The following is a 16,126-nucleotide window of genomic DNA, read 5'->3' as shown; positions in this document are numbered from 1 at the left end:
AGTTCTTCCACTCCGAATGCATACAATCAATGCTGCCAAGCATGCCTGGAAAGCCTCTAGCTGCATTGGTCCCCAACAATCTATCTGTATCAGCGGCAGTTGGCTGCTTCAAGTACTCTGGGCCAAACACCTCGATCACAGCCTGGCAAAACTCGTACATTGACATCAGACATGTTGTCTCACTCATACGCACATACTCGTCCACCAGATTGCCTGGAATACCATATGCAAGCATGCGGATGGCCGCGGTGCATTTCTGGTAAGAGGAGAATCCAAGCTTGCCAAGGGCATTCGTCTTGCACTCGAAGTATGGGTCATGAGCAACCACTCCCTCTCGGATACGATTGAACAAATGCCTTGCCATACGAAAACGGCGACGAAATTTATCCAGCTTGAAGAGCGGGGTGTTGGCAAAGTAATCGGCATAGAGCAGGGTGTGGCCTCTCTCCCTGTCGCGGTTCAGGTTGGGAGCCTTGCCAGGGAGTGACCCCCTGTACCGAGGAAGCTGCCGTTGAATATGGTCGTTCACGACCAGTGCAGCCACCACAAGTTCTTCATCATCCGACGATGAATCGTCCGATGAACAAAGGAAGTGATGGAAGAAAAACTCGTCTCCACTGTCCATACCTTTGTTGGCAAAAGGTCGAACACTTTGCGGTCACGGTGGCGAAGCGGCCGCGATGATCACCTCGACGTAGCAGGGGTGGTTGCCGACCGGCTACTGGCCGCTATGGAGCTCTCGTCGGAATCTGCCTCGGCCGCCGTGGTCCGTTGCTGGCAGTCGTGTCCCCTCCAGCACCGGCAAGGACGGTGACGGCCAAAACTACGGCGAAAGCGCGGGCGTGGTGGCGGCCATGTCCAGACGTGGTTTGTTATGGACGGCGGGGGGGGGGGGGGCTGCGCGGTGAGGAGGCGGCCGGAGAATACGGCGGCGCCGGCGGCGGGGGGGGGGGGGGGGCTGCGCGGTGAGGAGGCGGCCGGAGAATACGGCGGCGCCGGCGGCGGGGCGGGGCGGGGAGAGAGGGTGAAGCGTTGGGGAGCGGAGGGACTGCTAGTGTCCCCGACAGGCGGGCCACCGGGGGGGAGGGGGCAAGGGCGTGCGCCGCAGTCGTCCGCGCGCGTCCGTTTCACCCCAAACTGAGCGCAAGTTTGGGCCTGGGATGGGTCGAAAACGGACGGAATCCGGACATTTGTCCGTTTGAGGCCGTGCGCTGGACCGCCTCTTTTGTCCCTTTTACCCCAAACGGACGGATCCGGACAGGATAGGGTCGCGCGGTGGAGTTGGCCTAAATGTTCTGACCAAGCATCGGTGAGGTGGGCAGAGCCCAGACATCACGATGCATGCATGAGAGTGGAGTAAATCGCACAAAACCACCGTTTTGAAGGCTAGGTTTGTGAAAAACACTACAATATATTTTTTTCTTCAGAAAACACCACGTCTATGGTATTTTTTTTTGCAAAAATCACTGATCGGCGGATTTGACTCGATTGAGAATGTTTATGACAGATTGGGCCCGGTAGTCAGGCTGATGTGGCACCGCCTAAGTAACTGCGACGTTGGCAAACATTATCATCATGTGTGGCCCCGCGGGGTCAATCTGTCATTGAAAGAAAAAAGGAAGAAAATATCTGGTGCTCCGTGCTCGTCAACCTCCCGCTGCTGGACAGAGGAGTGTTGTGGCCGCCGGCGCTGGCGTCGACTGGGGCCCGAGGGAGCTCGCCGGCGATGGCTCTGGAACAGGCAATCCGTGCGCGCGTCCGGGTGGTGGCTGCGGGGTCGCATGGGACGGCCTGCAGCGTTGCCGCCATGGGCCAGGCCGCGACGGCCGAAGAGCTGCAATGTCGGCGCCCACAGGGCTTCCCCAAAGAACTCGGGGGCAGCGGCAGTTTGAGGGCATCCAGAGGAGTTGGTTACGCCGAAGGAAAGGGAGGAGAGGGCTGCTGGGAAGGAATTTGGCTGACGGGACGGGCGGCGGCACCTCGGCCATTGGAGGGGGGAGGAGCTCTGAGACTTGGGGAAGGAGTCGGGGACTGCGAGGGGGCAACGGGATCCTTGAGCCCTTGCGAGCCACCCGAGGTCTCCGTCGAAGCAGAGCCCGCCATCGTCGTTGCCGCACCGAGGCGGAGGCCGCCCTTCGTTCGCCCTCGGCCAAGGCAGAGGCCTCCCCGCCGCCAGTGCTCCCCTGCGAATTCCATCCTTGAGTAGGGCTGCCGCATCCCGGCGCCGCGGTCCTTGTCGTCCTTGACCTTCCTCGCCTGGCTGAGACTCGCGACGCCGGCCTTTGTCCGCCGGCCTGTGCACTGCACTCAAACTGTTTGATGGAATGCCAAAGAGAGGCTTGATAGGCTGACAAGCGGGCCCCACATCCAGCAAACGTTTTCATGTAACGGTGTGAGAAACTGGTGCCACCTCAGCCGGACTAGCGGGCCCCATTTTTCGTAAACTCACTTAACCGAGCCCGATCTGCCGATCAATGTTTTTTGCAAAAAATTACCGTAGACGTGGTGTTTTCTGCAAAAAAATGTATTGTAGTGTTTTTCGCAAACCTAACCTTCAAAGTGATGGGTTTGTGCAATTTACTCCATGAGGGTGTGAATCGGTGCAAGTACGTTGTTGTACTATTGGCCTAGCACTGCTCCAAAAGTTTAAACGGCCTAGCATTTGCCTAAAATAGGATGTACTAAAAGAGGTGAGTAAATATGCCTCCATGGTTAAAGTACCAAGCGCATCCACTAGTAGAAAACAGGGCTTTCGTTTGGCCAGAAAAGAGCATTAATCCCGGTTGCATTATGAACCGGGACTAATGTGAGCATTAGTTCCGGTTCGAGCGGCTAAGGCGTCGTACATTCATTAATCCCGGTTCAAATGGGACCTTTAGTCCCGATTGGTGCCACAAACCGGGACTAAAGGGTGCTATGCCCATTAGTACTGGTCCGTGGCACCAACCGGTACTAAAGGTTAGACCTTTAGTACCGGTTCGTGCCACCAACCGGTACTAATGGGGTTTGAGGTATTAGTACCGGTTGGATCGCCTTTTCAGTTATGTAAAAAGCAAAAGAAAATGATAAAAACTTCAAAAATTAAAATCCTTCTGGATGTAGTTATGTTACTACATGTACTAGTTAGGAAAATTAAAAAACTTACATTTGGACATGTTTTGCAAAAAGTGTAGGAAAAATGTAGAACGGCTATAACTTTTGCATACGATGTCAGAAAAAAGTATAATATATCAAAATGTTCAGCACGAAAAACCGCATCCGATTTTGACAGCCTATGGCATGTTTGCTCAAATTCTAAAAGGAAAAAAAGTTATGCTCAAATTTCAGTTTTTTTGAATTTTTGTTAAATCTGGTCAAACTATGGTCAAACTATTTATTCAAGAATATTAGCGTTATTAAATAATTATTTTAGTTTTTTTGAATTTTGGTCAAATCTGGTCAAACTGTGGTCAAACTATGGTCAAACCGTGGTCAAACTATGGTCAAACTACTTATTCAAGAAATATTAGTGTTACTAAATAATTATTTTAGTTTTTTTGAATTTTGGTCAAATATGGTCAAACTGTGGTCAAACTATGGTCAAACTGTGGTCAAACTATGGTCAAACTACTTATTCAAGAAATATTAGTGTTACTAAATAATTATTGTTTTTTAGAACAATAGTTTCAAATTCAAACAGTAATATGTGTGACTTCATGCTCAAGCTAAATTCCTGAGGGTTAATAGGATTGACATCTTACTATTGTCAGGAAAACAACAAGTGCAGACTTGGAAACGAGGGAGAATAGAACTCGGAAGTTAAGCGTGCTCAGGCTGTAGTAGTGAGAGGATGGGTGACCGTCCGGGAAGTTAGATGATTTGGAATGATGAGGGGTGATTAGAGATTAGAGGTTAAATTGAGCAGTGATGAGGGGTGATTAGAGATTAGAGGTTAAAAAAATTCAGAAATTTGAAAATAAAAAAAAATCAAAAAAAAATTCATAAAATTTCCTTTAGTACCGGTTGGTGTTACCAACCGGGACTAAAGGTGGACCTCCAGGCAGCGGCCACATGGAGGGCCTTTAGTCCCGGTTCTTCCAGAAGAACCGGGACTAAAGGCCCTTATGAACCGGGACTAAAGGCCCTTTTTCTACTAGTGATCATGGCTCATTTTCACAGACCTAAATGTTTTCCTCTTTTCTCCGAAAGCAAGACATAAGGGGTTATTTGATTTGAGACTAAGTTTGTCAAAGATCGTCACATCTAAGGTTAAACAAGTTTGACCAACTTAAATGGGTGTTTGGTTCAAGCACCACTTTAGGCAATTCACACTAGGGTCCCACATCACATATACTCAAAAAGCGTGGCAAAATTCCCGTAGGTTTGCCAACTTGTTGCTCTCATTTTAAAGAACTTTACTTTAGACAAGTTTGACAACATTATGTGGCTAAGTGTGGCATTGCTAGCCTCAGAAAAAGAAGCTCATTTTTTTGCGAGGGTAAAATAGTTTTATTCCATAGGTGCAGAGTTACCAGCTGGCAAAAGCTCACCGATACAAGTGAAGGAAATATGCCCTAGAGGCAATAATAAAGTTATTATTTATTTCCCTATTTCATGATAAATGTTTATTATTCATGCGAGAATTGTATTAACTAGAAACTTAGTACATGTGTGAATACATAGACAAACATAATGTCACTAGTATGCCTCTACTTGACTAGCTCGTTGAATCAAAGATGGTCAAGTTTCCAAACCATAGACATGAGTTGTCATTTGATTAATGGGATCACATCATTAGGAGAATGATGTGATTGACTTGACCCATTCCGTTAGCTTAGCACTTGATCGTTTAGTATTCTCCTATTGCTTTCTTTATGACTCATACATGTTCCTATGACTATGAGATTATGCAACTCCTGTTTACCGGAGGAACACTTTGTGACCTACCAAACGTCACAACGTAACTGGGTGATTATAAAGGTGCTCTACAAGTGTCTCCGAAGGTACTTGTTGGGTTGGCGTATTTCGAGATTAGGATTTGTCACTTCAATTGTTGGAGAGGTATCTTTGGGCCCACTCGGTAATGCACATCACTATAAGCCTTGCAAGCATTGTAGCTAATGAGTTAGTTACAAGATGATGTATTACAAAACAAGTAAAGAGACTTGCCGATAACGAGATTGAACTAGGTATTGAGATACCGACGTCGAATCTCGGGAAAGTAACATACCGATGACAAAGGGAACAACGCATGTTGTTGTGCGGTTTGACCAATAAAGATCTTCGTAGAATATGTGGGAGCCAATATGAACATCCAGGTTCCACTATTGGTTATTGACCGGAGACGTGTCTCGGTCATGTCTACATCGCTCTCGAACCCGTAGGATTCCGCACGCTTAAAGTTCGGTGATGATCGGTATTATGAGTTTTTGTGTTTTGATATACCGAAGGTAGTTCGGAGTCCCTGATATGACGAGGAGTCTCGAAATGGTCAAGACGTAAAGATTGATATATTGGACGACTATGTTTGGACACCGAAAGGGTTCCGGGAGGTTTCAGGCATATACCGGAGTACCGGGGGGTTACCGGACCCCCCCCCCCCGGGGAGTTAATTGGGCCTCATAGGCCTTAGTGGGAGAAGAGGAGGGGCGGCCAAGGGCATCTGTGTGCCCGTCCCCCTCTAGTCCGAATTGAACAAGGAGGGGGGGGGGGGCACCTCCCTTTCCTTCTCTTCCTCTCTCCCTTCCTTTCCCCCTCCTACTCCAACTAGGAAAAGAGGGAGTCCTACTCCTCCCTGGCGCGCCCTCCTCCTGGCCGGCCGCCTCCTCCCCCTGCTCCTTTATATATTGAGGCAAGGGGCACCCCATAGACACATAAGTTGATCTGTTGATCTCTCCCAGCCGTGTGCGGTGCCCCCTCCACCATATTCCACCTCGGTCATATCGTAGCGGTGCTTAGGCGAAGCCCTGCGTCGGTAGCAACATCATCACCGTCATTACACCGTCGTGTTGACGGAACTCTCCCGTGAAGCTCTGCTGGATCGGAGTTTGCGGGACGTAATCGAGCTGAATGTGTGCTGAACTCGGAGGTGCTGTACGTTTGGTACTTGGATCGGTCAGATCATGAAGACATACGACTACATCAACCGCGTTGTGCTAACGCTTCCGCTTTTGGTCTACGAGGGCACATGGACTACACTCTCCCCTCTCGTTGCTATGCATCACCATGATCTTGAGTGTGCGTAGGAATTTTTCTGAATTACTATGTTCCCCAACAGTAGTATCCGAGCCAGGTTTTATGCGTAGATCTTATATGCACGAGTAGAACACAAGTGAGTTGTGGGCGATACAAGTCATACTGCTTACCAGCATGTCATACTTTGGTTCGGCGGTATTGTTGGATGAAGCGGCCCGGACCGACATTACACGTACGCTTACGCGAGACTGGTTCTACCGACGTGCTTTGCACATAGGTGGCTGGCAGGTGTCAGTTTCTCCAACTTTAGTTGAACCAAGTGTGGCTACGCCCGGTGCTTGAGAAGGTTAAAACAACACTAACTTGGCGAACTAGGTTTTGATGCGTAGGTAAGAACGGTTCTTTCTCAGCCCGTAGCAGCCACGTAAAACATGCAACAACAAAGTAGAGGACGTCTAACTTGTTTTGCAGGGCATGTTGTGATGTGATATGGTCAAGACATGATGCTATATTTTATTGTATGAGATGATCATGTTTTGTAATGAAGTTATCGGCAACTGGCAGGAGCCATATGGTTGTCGCTTTATTGTATGCAGTGCAATCGCCCTGTAATTGCTTTACTTTATCACTAAGCGGTAGCGATAGTCGTAGAAGCAATAGTTGGCAAGACGACAACGATGCTATGATGGAGATCAAGGTGTCGCGCCGGCGACGATGGTGATCATGACGGTGCTTCGGAGATGGAGATCACAAGCACAAGATAATGATGGCCATATCATATCACTTATATTGATTGCATGTGATGTTTATCTTTTATGCACCTTATTTTGCTTAGATCGACGGTAGCATTATAAGATGATCTCCAACTAAATTTCAAGGTATAAGTGTTCTCCCTGAGTATGCACCGTTGCGAAAGTTCTTCGTGCTGAGACACCACGTGATGATCGGGTGTGATAAGCTCTACGTTCAAATACAACGGGTGCAAGACAGTTTTGCACACGCGGAATACTCAGGTTAAACTTGACGAGCCTAGCATATGCAGATATGGCCTCGGAACACTGAGACCAAAAGGTCGAGCGTGAATCATATAGTAGATATCATCAACATAGTGATGTTCACCATTGAAAACTACTTCATCTCACATGATGATTGGACATGGTTTAGTTGATTTGGATCACGTGATCACTTAGATGATTAGATAGATGTCTATCTAAGTGGGAGTTCTTAAGTAATATGATTAATTAAACTTAAATTTATCATGAACTTAGTACCTGATAGTATTTTGCTTGTCTATGTTGTTGTAGATAGATGGCCCATGCTGTTGTTCCGTTGAATTTTAATGCGTTCCTTGAGAAACCAAAGTTGAAAGATGATGGTAGCAATTACATGGACTGTGTCCGTAACTTGAGCATTATCCTCATTGTTGCACAGAAGAATTATGTCCTGGAACCACCGCTAGGTGCCAGACCTGCTGCAGGAGCAACACCAGATGTTATGAACATCTGGCAGAGCAAAGCTGATAACTACTCGATAGTTCAGTGTGCCATGCTTTACGGCTTAGAACCGGGACTTCAACGACGTTTTGAACGTCATGGAGCATATGAGATGTTCCAGGAGTTGAAGTTAATATTTCAAGCAAATGCCCAGATTGAGAGATATGAAGTCCCCAATAAGTTCTACAGCTGCAAGATGGAGGAGAATAGTTCTGTCAGTGAGCATATACTCAGAATGTCTGGGTATAACAATCACTTGATTCAACTGGGAGTTAATCTTCCGAATGATAGTGTTATTGACAGAATTCTTCAGTCACTACCACCAAGCTACAAGAGCTTCGTGATGAACTATAACATGCAAGGGATGGATAAGACGATTCCCAAGCTCTTCGCAATGCTAAAGGCTGCGGAGGTAGAAATCAAGAAGGAGCATCAAGTGTTGATGGTTAACAAGATCACCAGTTTCAAGAAAAAGGGAAAAGGGAAGAAGAAGGGGAACTTCAAGAAGAATGGCAAACAAGTTGCTGCTCAAGAGAAGAAACCCAAGTCTAGACCTAAGCCTGAGATTTAGTGCTTCTACTGCAAGCAGACTGGTCACTGGAAGCGGAACTGCCCCAAGTATTTGGCGGATAAGAAGGATGGCAAGGTGAACAAAGTTATATATGATATACATGTTATTGATGTGTACCTTACTAATGCTCGAAGTAGCACCTGGGTATTTGATACTGGTTCTGTTGCTAATATTTGCAACTCGAAACAGGGACTACGGATTAAGCAAAGATTGGCTAAGTATGAGGTGACAATGCGCGTAGGAAATGGTTCCAAAGTTGATGTGATCGCGGTCGGCACGCTACCTCTACATCTACCTTTGGGATTTTTAGACTTGAATAATTGTTATTTGGTGCCAGCGTTGAGCATGAACATTATATCTGGATCTTGTTTGATGCGAGACGGTTATTCATTTAAATCAGAGAATAATGGTTGTTCTATTTATATGAGTAATATATTTTATGGTCATGCACCCTTGAGGAGTGGTCTATTTATATTAAATCTCGATAGTAGTGATACACATATTCATAATATTGAGGCCAAAAGATGCAGAGTTGATAATGATAGTGCAACTTATTTGTGGCACTACCGTTTAGGTCATATTGGTGTAAAGCACATGAAGAAACTCCATTCCGATGGACTTTTGGAATCACTTGGTTATGAATTACGTGGTACTTGCGAACCATGCCTCATGGGCAAGATGACTAAAACGCCGTTCTCTGGAACTATGGAGCAAGCAACAGATTTGTTGAAAATAATACATACTGATGTATGTGGTCCGATGAATGTTGAGGCTCGCGGCGGGTATCGTTATTTTCTCACCTTCACAGATGATTTGAGCAGATATGGGTTTATCTACTTAATCAAACATAAGTCTGAAACTTTTGAAAAGTTCAAAGAATTTCAGAGTGAAGTTGAAAATCATCGTAATAAGAAAATAAAGTTTCTATGATCTGATCGTGGAGGAGAATATTTGAGTTACGAGTTTGGTCTTCATTTGAAACAATGCGGAATAGTTTCGCAACTCACGCCACCCGGAACACCACAGCGTAATGGTGTGTCTGAATGTCGTAATCGTACTTTACTAGATATGGTGCGATCTATGATGTCTCTTACTGATTTACCGCTATCATTTTGGGGTTATGCTTTTGAGACGGCTGCATTAACGTTAAATAGGGCACCATCTAAATCCGTTGAGATGACGCCTTATGAACTATGGTTTGGCAAGAAACCAAAGTTGTCCTTTCTTAAAGTTTGGGGCTGTGATGCTTATGTGAAAAAGCTTCAACCTGATAAGCTCGAACCCAGATCGGAGAAATGTGTCTTCATAGGATATCCAAAGGAGACTGTTGGGTACACCTTCTATCATAGATCGGAAGGCAAGACTTTTGTTGCTAAATTTGGATCCTTTCTAGAGAAGGAGTTTCTCTCGAAAGAAGTGAGTGGGAGGAAAGTAGAACTTGATGAGGTAACTGTACCTACTCCCTTATTGGAAAGTAGTTCATCACAGAAACCGGTTTCTGTGACATCTACACCAATTAGTGAGGACGCAAATGATAAAGATCATGAAACTTCAGATCAAGTTACTACTGAACCTCATAGGTCAACCAGAGTAAGATCCGCACCAGAGTGGTACGATAATCTTGTTCTGGAGGTCATGTTAGTAGACCATGACGATCCTACGAACTATGAGGAAGCGATGATGAGCCCATATTCCGAAAAATGGCTTGAAGCCGTGAAATCTGAGATGGGACCCATGTATGCGAACAAAGTGTGGACTTTGGTTGACTTGCCTGATGATCGGCAAGCCATCGAGAATAAATGGATCTTCAAGGAGAAGACAGACGCTGACGGTAATGTTACTATCTACAAAGCTCGACTTGTTGCGAAAGATTTTTGACAAGTTCAAGGAGTTGACTACGATGAGACCTTCTCACCCGTAGCGATGCTTAAGTCCGTCCGAATCATGTTAGCTATTGCCGCATTTTCTGATTATGAAATTTGGCAACCTGAAGGATTTCTGGAAGAAGAGTTGTATATGATGCAACCTGAAGGTTTTATCGATCCAAAGGGTACTAACAAAGTGTGCAAGCTCCAGCGATCCATTTATGGACTGGTGCAAGCATATTAGAGTTGGAATAAACATTTTGATAGTGTGATCAAAGCATATGGGTTTATACAGACTTTTGGAGAAGCCTGTATTTACAAGAAAGTGAGTGGGAGCTCTGTAGAATTTCTCATATTATATGTGGATGACATATTGTTGATTGGAAATAATATATAATTTCTGGATAGCATAAAGGGTTATTAGAACAAGAGTTTTTCAATGAAGGACCTCGGTGAAGCTGCTTATATATTAGGCATCAAGATCTATAGAGATAGATCAAGACGCTTAATTGGACTTTCACAAAGTACATACCTTGACAAAGTTTTGAAGAAGTTCAAAATGGACCAAGCAAAGAAAGGGTTCTTGCCTGTGTTACACGGTGTGAAGTTGAGTAAGACTCAATGCCCGACCACTTCAGAAGATAGAGAGAAGATGAAAGATGTTCCCTATGCTTCAGCCATAGGCTCTATCATGTATGCAATGCTGTGTACCAGACCTGATGTGTTCCTTGCTATTAGTTTAGCAGGGAGGTACCAAAGTAATCCAGGAGTGGATCATTGGACAACGGTCAAGAACATCCTGAAATACCTGAAAAGGACTAAGGATATGTTTCTCATTTATGGAGGTGACAAAGAGCTCGTCGTAAATGGTTACGTCGATGCACGCTTTGACACTGATCCGAATGATTCTAAATCGCAAATCGGATATGTGTTTATATTGAACGATGTAGCTGTCAGTTGGGGTAGTTCTAAACAAAGCATCATGGCGGGATCTACGTGTGAAGCGGAATACATAGCTGCTTCGGAAGCAGCAATGAAGGAGTCTGGATGAAGGAGTTCATATCCGATCTAGGTGTCATACCTAGTGCATCGGGTCCAATGAAAATCTTTTGTGACAATACTGGTGCAATTGCCTTGGCAAAGGAATCCAGATTTCACAAGAGAACCAAGCACATCAAGAGACACTTCAACTCCATCCAGGATCAAGTCCAGGTGGGAGACATAGGGATTTGCAAGATACATATAGATCTGAATGTTACAAACCCGTTGACTAAGCCTCTTCCACGAGCAAAACATGATCAACACCAAGGCTCCATGGGTGTTAGAATCATTACCGTGTAATCTAGATTATTGACTCTAGTGCAAGTGGGAGACTAAAGGAAATATGCCCTAGAGGCAATAATAAAGTTATTATTTATTTCCTTATTTCATGATAAATTTTTATTATTCATGCTAGAATTGTATTAACCGGAAACTTAGTACATGTGTGAATACATAGATAAACATAATGTCACTAGTATGCCTCTACTTGACTAGCTCATTGAATCAAAGATGGTTAAGTTTCCAAACCATAGACATGAGTTGTCATTTGATTAACGGGATCACATCATTAGGATAATGATGTGATTGACTTGACCCATTCCGTTAGCTTAGCACTTGATCGTTTAGTATTCTCCAATTGCTTTCTTCATGACTCATACATGTTCCTATGACTATGAGATTATGCAACTCCCATTTACCGAAGGAACACTTTGTGTGCTACCAAACGTCACAACGTAACTGGGTGATTATAAAGGTGCTCTACAGGTGTCTCCGAAGGTACTTGTTGGGTTGGCGTATTTCGAGATTAGGATTTGTCACTTCAATTGTCGGAGTGGTATCTCTGGCCCACTCGGTAATGCACATCACTATAAGCCTCTAATGAGTTAGTTATGGGATGATGTATTACGGAACGAGTAAAGATACTTGCCAGTAACGAGATTGAACTAGGTATTGAGATACCGACGATCAAATCTCGGGCAAGTAACATACCGATGACAAAGGGAACAACGTATGTTGTTATGCGGGTTGACCGATAAAGATCTTCGTAGAATATGTGGGAGCCAATATGAACATCCAGGTTCTTCTATTGGTTATTGACCGGAGACGTGTCTCGGTCATGTCTACATAGTTCTCGAACCCGTAGGGTCCGCACGCTTAAAGTTCGGTGACGATTGGTATTATGAGTTTTTGTGTTTTGATGTACCAAAGGTAGTTCGGAGTCCCGGATATGATCATGGACATGACGAGGAGTCTCGAAATTGTTGAGACGTAAAGATCGATATATTGGACGACTATGTTTGGACACTGGAAGGGTTCCGGGAGGTTTCGGGCATATACCGGAGTACCGGGGTGTTACAGGAACCCCCTGGGGAGTTAATTGGGCCTCATGGGCCTTAGTGGGAGAAGAGGAGGGGCGTCCAAGGGCAGCCGCGCGCCCCCTCCCCCTCTAGTCCGAATTGGACAAGGAGGGGGGGGGGTGGCGCCCCCCTTTCCTTCTCTTCCTCTCTCCCTTCCTTTCCCCCTCCTACTCCAACTAGGAAAAGAGGGAGTCCAACTCCCGGTGGGAGTAGGTCTCCTCCCTGGCGCGCCCTCCTCCTGGACGGCCGCCTCCTCCCCCTGCTCCTTTATATACTGAGGCAAGGGGAACCCCATAGACACACAAGTTGATCTATTCATCTCTCCCAGCCGTGTGCGGTGCCCCCTCCACCATATTCCACCTCGGTCATATCGTAGCGGTGCTTAGGTGAAGCCCTGCATCGGTAGCAACATCATCACCTCATCATGCTGTCGTGTTGACGAAACTCTCCCGTGAAGCTCTGCTGGATCGGAGTTTGCGGGACGTCATCGAGCTGAACGTGTGCTGAACTCGGAGGTGCCGTACATTCGGTACTTGGGTTGGTTAGATCGTGAAGACATACGACTACATCAACCGCGTTGTGCTAACGCCTCCGCTTTCGGTCTACGAGGGTACATGGACTACACTCTCCCCTCTCATTGTTATGCATCACCATGATCTTGCGTGTGCGTGGGAATCTTTTTGAAATTACTACGTTCCGCAACAACAAGGTGGGCAATTATGTAGCCAGCATGATGTGCTACACTCTACTCTCCCAAAATTTGCCAAACGATCTACTACTCTCTTACGGTGTCTTGTAATTTTCATAGGAATAAATTCTCTACCAATTAAGAGAAACTTAATCTCCAAAACTGAACTACTATATGCCGATCGATAAAGAATATCGGAGGACAGCGAAAGCGCCATCGAGGAGTCGGCCTGGATAACCACTGGAAGATCTGGTCACTCTAAGGTAAGCTTGAGCCCCTCCCTTATTGCATGTAACTCCGCTTCGAGAACCACATTGTCAAAAAAGAGGCATCTATAAGCAGCGAATAAGATTCCATCGGACTATCTGAGCACCATCCCGGATCCCGCCGACCCATCCAAAGAAAACGAGTTGTCAACCAAAAGGACTCATATGCAGTTGGGCCAATTGTGGCATCTACAAGGGCAGTTAAGAAACAAACACCCCCAAACGTGTCCCCCCCAGACATCCAGTCGGCGTAGGCCACCCAACCCTATCTCTCGAAGGGCCACTCTTTCAGAATATTAAAAATAATCAAAGATATTACAATGTAACAATAGTTCAAATAATAGCATTACAACATAGACAGACATTTCTGAAAGAAAAATAGTTCAAATTCAATTTATTAGGACACATGTTCTAATTGCCTATATGAAACATCCACAAATGTCCAATCAGATCATTCTGAAGTTGTATATGAGTTCCTTTATTGCAAGTTTGATGATGCATTTCATGAAATGGCTCAAACGCTGCCGGATTTTTCTTTGGTAGCTTGCAGGGTTACCAATATGTTGAAAATCCATGAACTCAGTGTACAAGTACTCATACATACCCATGGTGTTTACCTCCAAGTAAATAATAATAACGTTAAACAAGATTGCTATGAATTTGGCCGAACACTTGCTAGGTGTGGTGTCTGTCATGCATGTCGTCGGTAAGGGTTAGGTATTTAGGCGGCTACCAAATCCAGGGGAGCATAGAGGGTGCGTAGGCCTAGGAAGGTAGGCACATGGCTGGAGTGGCGGAGGTCTGATAGAGCTTGCGTTGCGTCCAGGGGTAGGTGGCGGTGTTGGTATCCTGGAGCATGAATAGAGAGTAGAAGGAGGGACAAACTATGAAAAATGCAGGTTCCGAGAGGGATTTTGGGTTGGGCCGGAGTATCAGAGGCCAACGGGGCAAACGTCCATACTCCGCCGATGTTGTGAACGATTTGGGGCCGCTCAGGGGCATGTTGGATGTCTGGATTAGTCCGACTAGATTTGGCGAGTCACTTTGGAGGGCTAAAAGTGTCCGGACTATTTGGTCTAGACATGTGAGGCAGATTTCGTTAGCTGTGTGGGAGATGCCCTTACAAAAAGGAAACTGATGTACATACAATACATGTTGGTGTCAAAACCGACAGACCTCGGGGTAGGGGGTCCCGAGCTGTGGATCTCAGATTGATGATAATAGGAACGAAGGAGACGATGTTTACCCAGGTTCGGGCACTCTTAATGGAGGTAAAATTGTATGTCATGCTCTTGTTTATGCTGAAGTGCATGTATCAAGTACAAAGTTGATCTACCTCGATATCGTAATGTGTGGTATAACTCTAGGGCTAGGTGAATGATTTTGTGTTGATGTCGCCTCTACGGGCTAAACCCTCTGGCTTATATACACGCCTGGGAGGGTATCTAGGGTTACAAGGTCGATAGCTATGAGCTAGGCGGTGGAAGAGATCTTGGAGTACGTCAAGTCTTCGGGGGAGGCAGTCTTGATAACGCCCCCTACATACGGCTTCGAAAGTCCATCTTGATAATGAATGGTGGCTTTCCGGCCTTACCCGAGGAGACCGTTAGTAGCCCCAAACTGGTCTTCTATGCCGAGGACGATCCTTCTAATAAGAACCTTGGACCCAAAGTCCTTGGCTCGACAAACAAGTTCCTCCTTCTGATTCTCGAACCACTCCTGAAAAGTAGCGGGGTCAGCCGAAGCTCAATCGAACCCGTCCCATTTACCCGAAGAGATGGATAGGCTTAGCCTTGAATGCAAGAACACCTCGGTGTGAATAGTTCCATGCAGTCTGACAACTGTATCAAAATGCCTTACCACACTATGGGTCGAGAAGTTACTACTCCGCTGAAATTGCGGCCCGAGGAAAATGTTTTACTAGCACATCCCCTCGAGGCAGAGATCATGCCCATTTTATCAGGGATATCATCAAGATTTTGTTTCCCCTCATATGCTTAACGGCATCTTTGATGGGAGTGGTGAGTTTATTGGTGCAGCAAGGGGGACTCTTGGCCTTTTGTAGGCCTATAAGAGCAAACGGGTGGATAGGTAACTGACAATGCTCCCATTCTGCCTAGATTACTGCTTCATCTAGCTCCAGCACCCAGATCCAATCCAACATCCTCTTTCTCCAGCGAGTCCATCCTCCTCCACCAGCCATGGACGAGACCCTCCTGGGGTACTGGGTGGTTCCATCGTGACCGATGAGACCATCCAAGCGCTACACAACGCGGGGTACCTGTCCACCGACATGGCCGCCCGTGCTCATGTTGCTGGTCAGCAAGTGCCTCTCCCAATGCTGAGGAGCGGGTGGTTTTCGTCCCCCACCTCGTGCGAGGGCTGGGATTCCCGCTGCACCCCTTCATGTGTGAGGTGATGTTCTACTACGGGCTGGATTTTCATCATCTGGCCCCAAACTCCATCCTCCACCTTGCCGCCTTCATCACGTTCTGCGAGGCCTGCCTCCGCTATGAGCCACACTTCGGCCTTTGGCTGAAGATCTTTGGAATCAACCTCAAGTCCAGTGGCTCCGACCTCGCGAAGTCTGGAGGGGCAATGATTAGCAAGAACCAGGAGTGGAGTGGTTTAAAGGCACCTCCATCGAAACACTGAAGGAGTGACAGCGGG

The sequence above is a fragment of the Triticum aestivum genome, chromosome 3B, assembly GCF_018294505.1.
Source record: "Triticum aestivum cultivar Chinese Spring chromosome 3B, IWGSC CS RefSeq v2.1, whole genome shotgun sequence".
Lineage (NCBI taxonomy): Eukaryota > Viridiplantae > Streptophyta > Magnoliopsida > Poales > Poaceae > Triticum > Triticum aestivum.
Note: the sequence above shows the minus strand (reverse complement) of the source record.